An 8888-nucleotide genomic window follows, 5' to 3' on the forward strand; every position below is an offset into this window, starting at 1 on the left:
GGTGGGGACTTGGAGAACTTTACTGTCTAGCTAAAGGGTTGTAAACACACCAATCAGTGCTCTGTGTCTAGCTAAAGGTTTGTAAATGCATCAATCAGCACTCTGTAAAAACGCACCAATCAGCACTCTGTGCCTAGCTAAAGGTTTGTAAATGCACCAATTAGCACTCTGTGAAAATGGACCAATCAGCACTCTGTAAAATGGACCAATCAGCAGGATGTGGGTGGGGCCAAATAAGGGAATAAAAGCTGGCCACTGGAGCCACCAGTGGCAACCCACTTGCGTCTCCTTCCATGCTGTGGGAGCATTGTTCTTTCACTCTTCACAATAAATCTTGCTGCTGCTCACTCTTTGGGTCTGTACTATCTTTATGAGTTGTAACACTCACTGCAGAGGTCTGTGGCTTCACTCCTGAAGTCAGCAAGACCACAAACCCACCAGGAGGAACAAACAATTTCAGAGGTACCACCTTTAAGAGCTGTAACACTCACTGCAAAGGTCTGCGGCTTCACTCTTGAAGTCAGCGAGACCATGACCCCACCTGAAGGAAGAAACTCCGAACACATCTGAACATCTGAAGGAACAAACTCCAGACACACCATCTTTAAGAACTGTAACACTCACTGTGAGGGTCTGCAACTTCATTCTCGAAGTCAGTGAGACCAAGAACCCACTGGAAGGAATGAATTCCGGACACAGTAAGGGGCAGGACCTATAGGCAGTTGGAATGTCAATTAAGTCTTGGAAAAGGCAGGTGAGTCTGGGCTGTGTGTTCCTCTAGGAGCAGGTGCGGGCTCCAGAGAAGGCTGCAGTGCAGCTGACCAACAGGTCTGTTCCATTCTGGACAGGAGGGCACACTGCGGAAGACCCAGGGGAAGGGTACAGTAATGTGAAAAAGTGCTGGACTGGACTCATGTGAAGGGACCACGGCAGGGTCAGCTCTGGAAGAATCTAGGGCTAAGGGAGGGAGGACTCCAGGCCAATGAACCCTACGGACAGTCCCAGATTGTGTCTGAGTCTCATTCTCACCTTACTTTTTTCAGGCCTGCTTTTAGTGCTTCCACCATAGGATCTTTATTTTGATTGTCTGAGAGACATGTTGGAGTATTGAGAAGAGAAATGAATTAATAGACCCAAGATCTGCCTCAGGCTGGGAGGAGTGGAACAGTGTGAGCTCTAGAGGAATGCAGACCAGGAGTCTAGTCCCATCCTGTCACTTACTAGCTGTGGGAAGTAGACACATTACCCAATTCTATGAACATTGAGTTCTTCATTGGTGAAGTGGATTTGATAAGCCCTGTCCCCTAGGACTGTTGGACTGTGTGTGATGTATGTAAAGCACCTGGTACAGTGACTGGCGTGCATTGAGACATTAAAAAGTGACATTTATTACTATGATTTTGTTTTTACCCTAGGTAATATCACCCCTTCGACTGGGATATTTTTGGTTTTGTTTTTTAATCCAAGAGAAGTAAATGTCCATGAAAATGCAGTGCTGTAGGACACAGAACACCAAATTAGCCAAAAATTCTCCCAAGAAAGAAAGAGAGCCTCAGTAAGTCTTCCTCCTTGCAGGGTAGTTTAATTTGGATGTTGGGGAATCCTCCCCATCTGGATGCACCTCTGTTTCTGGAATGTGTGTCAAAATCCAACTCTTTCTCTCCCTCTCACTTGCCCTTTGATCCAAACCACTCCTATTTTCATTCATTTAACTCCTATCAAAATATAGCCTTCACTTAATTTTCCAAATTATAGTGAAATTAACCTAGTTAAAATGCCCTTCAAATGGACTCTCCAACCCAAGGCAAAAAGTGCCAGCACAATGGCCTCTGGGTATCCCACCTCCCTTGAGGGTATCACCCTTATTTCTCAGAAACTGGCTGGAGATGAAATACGTAGAACACCTAGTTTTTGCACTGGGACAATAGCACAGGGCATTTTCCATCCCTGCACTAGGTGGAGAACTAAAAGCCAAAAGCTAAAGGCAGTTCTCCATTCCAGACTGTGTCTTAACTCTGAGACACACCACCAAGGATCCTGCCCCTCTCACCACTCCCATACCCTCCTCTGATCCACCACCCAGCTTAATTTAAAACTATCTCCCATTGAGGGACTTAAGGTTTTCCAAAGTCCCAAATTGCCTTGCCTCAGCGTGTTTACACTTGACTACTCTCCTGTGGACCTCCCCTTTTCCAGCCCCCTCCACCATATATTTTTTTCACTTGTCTTTTATGTCTTACACGGTATCTCACTGTCTTCCTTATAGGATAGCGCTACTGACTCTAAAATTTCATGGACAGTGGCTTGGACTTCTTTTTCTTACCATCCCTGGTATTACCGTTGAGCTTTCCAAAGAGCAGATGTTCAACTAATGTTTGAGGAATAAAAAAGCTAGTGAACAAGAGGTCAAATTTATTAACTCTTTAATGCTTTCTACATTCTTGAATAAGCAAAGCAAATCTGGGTATATAACTTTTATTTTACAGAACAACAGAATAGAAGAAACAAGGAAATACAAGAGTTTACCACCTTTTACTTTTTTCTCTATTTCTTAATCCCAACTATTTTACTGCTGATTATTTCACATTTCTAAGGAAATGCCTATTTCCGTGTCATGTTTTTTCATTCCAGATCAGTAAATAAGATGAAAGATTTCTCAATTTGTTTTAACAGATTTAAAAAAAAGCCTCTTAACTCTAAAGTTTCATGAACAACATTAAATATGTAACCAATATTATTCATACAGCTAGATTCTAAAGCTAATTAACGTTTTTATAAAATAAATAACATTTGAAAACTTTCAACAAAAACAAAAGATAAGTGTACAAGTTACTCATGTAGAACAGGAATACAGATATGATATGTACTATGGTCCCTCTAACACTGCCTGGGCCTCCCACTACTTAAAAGATTGAGTGTTCTCTTCAAAGTGAGGAAAGTGCTTCATACTTCTCTAAGGGTGAAGCTGCTGGAATTGACCCTGTAACGTGCACTGGCCGGGGCACTAGTAGGAGGCATAGCTGCAAATCTGCCTCGGACTCTCTCTTCTTCATCTCACAAAGCTTCTTCATACAAAGATGGAAAGGAACTGGGGACAGTATCATGAATCTTGGCCAAAAACTCAAGGGCTCTCATCTTACCGGTTTCTGCATGGGCTCTGGGACCCCACAGAAATTCATACCACACAGGATTGCTGTTGAGTACCTGCTGGCGCTCCAGGTATCTTTCCTTTATGAAATCTTGGGTGATAAGCTTCTTGGGCTCCCCATAGAAATAGTGGTTCTTTCTGGCATCTATCCCCATTACCTTAAGCACCTGCAAGATATCTTCCTCAGTGGCACAGTTGCCCTTCATAAAGGTCACACATAGGATAGTCATCAGGAGGCCAGTCTTGGGCATGATCTCCTCATCACTCAGCCTTGCATCACAGGAGCGATTCAGTTTGTTGATAAGAGCATAGTAGTGCCTGGTTGGATCGACTTCCTTCACAACAATGCCAAAGGCCAGCACCATGAGCTCAGAGGCCTTCTTGAGGATCTCATGGAAGTGCGCCTTCTCCTTTTTGATGACATACTTTAGCATGTCATGCTTTGTTGTGGGCTCCTTCATGTTGTACTTGTGCAGCAGGAACTGCACCAACAACATTGCCTTCTGGTCTAGAGGGGTTGTGCTCAAAAGATCAGTGGTCGGTGGTGCCTGGGAGGTGCTTGTTTTTTCCTCATCTTGGCTCTCGGCACCTTCATCAAATTTTGTGCATGAAACACTTGCAGAAGTACTGGTAGTGGATGGGGCCCTCTGAGGGCCCGGAGATTTGCTACTTGGCCCAGTACCAGGGCAGCTCTGGCGATTAACACCATAAAGAGGAGGGGAGGAAGTGGAGGGCCTTTCTTCCTCCGAATCATGTCTCTCCTCTGAACAGCCTAGGCTGGCTTCCTCAGACTACGGGTCTCATCTTCCTGAGACCCTTGAGGTGGAAGTCAGAGGGTATCTCATGCTGATAGCTCTGCCCTGGGCCTCCCAGGAGTGAAAGTAGGGCTGGGGCTCAGCACAAGCTGGGCTCCTTGCCTCTGGGGTAGGTTGTCCTGTCAGATTTCCACCTTGGGTGTTGCGGGAGGGGAGGAGTAGGGAGTTTTCCTGGCTTTTTCATTAAAGGCTTTGTGGGAAATACCAACTCCGTGAAAGTTCTGGGTCATTTCCATACTGAAAACCTTGAGAATGGGTTAAAGTCTCAGGCTAGATACATATGGGGAAGCTGCATCACAAAACAGCATCCCAGTTTTGGGTAGTTATTAAGCACAGCTTCTAGAATCATGCTGTTTCAGCCAACCCAAACTTTTGTGCTGTCATGATATTACCATATGGTACTGGCACACAGGGTCTGAGGTGCCATCTCAGATTGCACTATTCAGTGAAGCAGTATAAATTCATTGTCTCAAGGCACACTGGGAAGAAGCAAGGGCCACACTTCAAAATATTTCATCCAACTAATTCTGTCATCTGCTTCTATTTCTGGCTACGGACCCTGTTTCCACTTGAGGGTATGCCCCCACTTGTTTCCCACACATAAGTAATGGTTCAACCCAATCTTATTGTCCCTCAAGAATTTCTCATTTTTGCTTCTTTGCTGTTGTTGATACTGTTCTCTCATTCTTTCTATAGTTTCTCCAGGGTTGATTTTGGAAAATATTAGCCAAATTCTGGTTGCCATCTTGAATGCTACATGTAAGATAGTGTATTGGTCTGCTCAGGTTACCATGACAAAATAACATAGACTGTGTGGCTTAAACAACATAATTTTTTTTAACCTAGAAATTTATTTACCTCCAGGTTCTGGAGGCTAGAAGTCCAAGATTAAGGTGTCCTCAGGGTTGGTTTCTGCTGTGGATTCTCTTCTTGGATAGCAGACAGCTGTCTTCTTCTTGTGTCCTCACATGGATTCTTCTCTATGTCCTTGCAAAAAGAGAACTTTGGTTTCTCTGCCTTTTCTTAAAAAACATTCTTTTTGGATTAGGGCCCCACCCTTATGACCTCATTTAAACTTAATTATCTCCCTAAAGGTCCTATTTCCAAAAAATGTCACATTGGGCATTAGGGCTTCAACATACAAATTTTGAGGAGGATACATTCAGTCCACAGCTGGCAGTGAATCTGTAAATAATTTAAGGAGGATTGGCATCTTTATAATATTCTTTTCCCCATAAGTGAACACAGGGCACTGATCTATTTATTTGGGATTTTTATAGTTGCCTCCAAAAAGATGGTGTACATTTTTGTTAGGTTTCTTTTTAGGCAAATTTGGATATTTGCTGCTATTATGGTTGAGATATTTTTCTATTATTTGTTCTTATTACTTATTGATTTTGTATGGCAAGGCTCCTGAGTTTGCCATAGTGACACATACAACAGCTTTCTGAAGTCTGTTTGTTGAGTATTTTGTGCACTGGTTCCTGTGGATTTTCTAATTAGAAGAACATATTGTCACCATTTATTATCTCTGTCCTTTCAATATTCATACCTTTTATTTTAGTATTTTTATTGCTCTGGTTATGTATTTCAGTTCACTTTAAAACAGTAGAGATGCTACCATACATTTGTGTCCTGGTCCCCATTTTAATGGGGATGCTTTTAACATTTCTCATTCCTGTAAGCTTTTTGTAGATTTTAGGAAATGGAAATCCTATTTTAATGTTATTTTGCTTTTTTTTTTTTTAACCATGAAACAGTGTTAAATATTTTTTTCCAAAGGCTTTTTCTGTACCCCAGGAAATGATCAAATGCCATTCTCCTCTAATCTATCAATGTAGATAAATCGCAATCAACCATTTTTTTAATGTTATATTATTTTTGCATTTCTTGGATACAATCTACTTATTCACTCTTACATTAAACATGTTATGAATGTATTTAGGATAGATGCCTATGTGTGAGTGAAACTGGCTCATGTGATCTCTTCTTGGGTTGTCCTTATTTAGTCTTTGTATTCAATAAAACTATACACCAAACAAAAGAACATGAAACAAAACAACATAAGCAATGATTACATGTTAAAAATGTTTAAATCCAAGTTAGACTTTAGATTAGTTAATCATATTATACCAATGTCATTTTCTGCATTTCCATAATTGGACTATTATTACGTAAGTTGATATCTTCAGAGGGAAGTGGGAGAAAGGTGCATAGTAACTCTCTGTACTATGGTTGCAATTTCCACTAGTCTAAAATAATATCAAAATAAAGAGTTTAAGGATTTTTGGTTTTAGCACCAACATACAAAGGGCTTAGGAGTTATCTCTTTCATCTTTACAACGAGAAATAGCTGGGAAAATTGAAAACCAATGACTTTCCTTGGACCCAACAGAGAACTGAGGTCAAAGGAATCACAGAGCAACTTGCTACCCTGAAATCTGAAGAGACAGGCACATTCAAATAATTACAGTTGTTTGCTTACCTGGAGCAGAAGCTACTGAAAGCCGTAACAGTGGAACCAATTAGTTCATTAGTAATATTGACAAATTGATATAGGCTGAATGAAGACTAGTGTGAGATTGCAAAAACATCTAGGAGTTGCTATCACAGAAGGGACCACACTAATGCAGCCTTTCTCCAGGAACTCCACCAGGTTCTCACAATGAGGACCTGAGAGAAATCCTCTGGTGGTTCTGGCAGGGGGAAGGAGAAGAATAACCATTATGTAATCTTTCCAGATCCTTCCATATTACAGACATCTATTCTCCAGAGTAACACAGAAGTCTTATCCCACCTAAAGGAATTAATTTCCACCCCACTATAGCTCCTTTCAGCCTTCCTGTCTTATTTAATAAAAAAAAAAACATAGTCAACATGGGACAAGGATTAAAAAAAAAAATAGATTGGTAATGATGCAGCCAGGAAAAGAAGCAAAGGGCTGGAATGGGTGGGTGGGGTGTTATACTCTTGGAAGAGGGACAGAAATGTTTGTGATCATTCCCCCTAAAAGCAGGATTACTAAAATAATAAGATTTAATGTTTTAAAAAATTATAGAACACTTTCTTTTTCCCACATCCTACCACCACAGAAACAAGCCTCTAATATAGTAACAGTGGATTACAGCTGAAATATCTGCATACAGCTGCTCTCTGAGGACCAATACAAAGAGAAACCCTAAAGCAAAGAGAGGATAAAAAAATCAAAGACACTAGAGGAATGTGAAGCCTCTAGTACCTGTACTGTAACAAACATTAAACACAAGCCAACTCCTAACCATGTTAATATCAATCATCACACTAAAAACATATGTTCCCTAGTACCTAACACTGACATATGTCTGGCTTTCAACAAAAAATTATAAAGCATACCAAAAAGCAAGGAAGAAAACAATCTAAAGAGACAAAGCAGGTATCAGAACCAGACTTGAACATGATACAGATGTTTAAATTATCAAACAAGAAAATTTAAATAGGTATGATTAGAATTTTGAGGGCTCTAATTGAAAAAACAGATAACATGCAAGACCAAACAGGGATTATGTTGGCAGAGAGATGGAGACTATAGGAAAGAATCAAAACTAAATGCTAGCAATCAAAAACACAATAAGAGAAATGCAGAATGCTATTAACAGGCTTATTAGTTAACATGGCACAGCTGAAGAAATAATTACTAAACTTGAAAATAGGTTAGTAAAAACCTCACCAAATGAAACACAAAGGGGGAATAAAAAGAATTAAAAATTAACAGGATATCCAAGAACCATGGGAAAATATAAAAAGGTATAAATACAGGTAATTAGAATGTCAGAAGGAAAATAAAGAAAGAATGGGGCAGAAAAAAATACTTGTCATGATAGTGTTGAAGGATTTTCTAACATTAGTGACAGACAACAAAGCATGGACGACCCAGTCAGCTCAGAGAACACCAAGCAAGATAAATAGCAACTCTAACAGATTATACCTAGGATATCATACTTTAACTGCAGAAAACAAAGACAGAAAAAATTATGAAGAAAGTGGACTGGAATTACTTTCCTACAGAAAACAAAGATTAAAATTATAGCAAAATTCTCATCAGAAGCCAGGCAAGCAAGAAGAGAATAACATGAAATCCTGAAATCCTTAAAGTGTTAAAAGAAATAAAAGTTCAAACCAAGAATTCTGTATCTAACATAATTATCTTTCAAAGGAGAAGAAAAAGTAAAGGCTTTCTTAGACAGACAAAAGCTGGAGCAATTCATTGCCAGCATACCTGCTCTGCAAGATGTTAACTTCGTCATGCAGAAGGAAACTGATATAGGCCAGAAATGTGGATGAACATAAATGAGCATCAGAGAAGGGATAAATGGGGGTAAAATGAAATATTTATTTTTTGTCATTCTTAACTTTAAAAATTATTGCTTTAAATCATTAATAGTAGCAATGTATGGGCTGATTATAGCATATGGATAAGTGAAATGAATGACAACAATGTTACAAGGGATGGAGGGAGAAATTGGAAACATACTGTTATAAGGAATGTATACTACATGTTAAACAGTGTAGTGTTATTTGAGTGTAGGCTTAAATTATTTAAAAATGTATATTGCAAACAGTAGGAAAACCACCGGAAAAATTTTAAGTATGAGGTGTTTATCAGGAGAAGAGATTAAATAAAGTCATATAAAATGCTCAAGTATAACCAGACAATGGAAAAAAAAAAAAAAGCAGATAGAAAAACGCCCCAGATGCAACAGACAGAAAACAGTTATAAAAGAATAGATTTTAAGGCTGGGTGTGGTGGCTCACGCCTGTAATCCTAACACTTTGGAAGGCTGAGGCAGGCAGATCACTTGACCTCAGGAGTTTGAGACCAGCCTGGGAAACATGGTAAAACCCTATCTCTACAAAAAATAGAAAAATTAGCTGGGAGTGGTAGTTTG

General features: G+C 39.8%; 1 pseudogene; it reads right to left on the reverse strand.

The window, feature by feature from the left end:
- Positions 1–734: 734 nt before the first annotated feature.
- LOC105499134 (melanoma-associated antigen B10-like) lies at positions 735–8246 on the reverse strand (annotated as a pseudogene).
- Between the last annotated feature and the right edge of the window lie 642 nt (positions 8247–8888).

Source organism: Macaca nemestrina, chromosome X (assembly GCF_043159975.1).
Source record: "Macaca nemestrina isolate mMacNem1 chromosome X, mMacNem.hap1, whole genome shotgun sequence".
Lineage (NCBI taxonomy): Eukaryota > Metazoa > Chordata > Mammalia > Primates > Cercopithecidae > Macaca > Macaca nemestrina.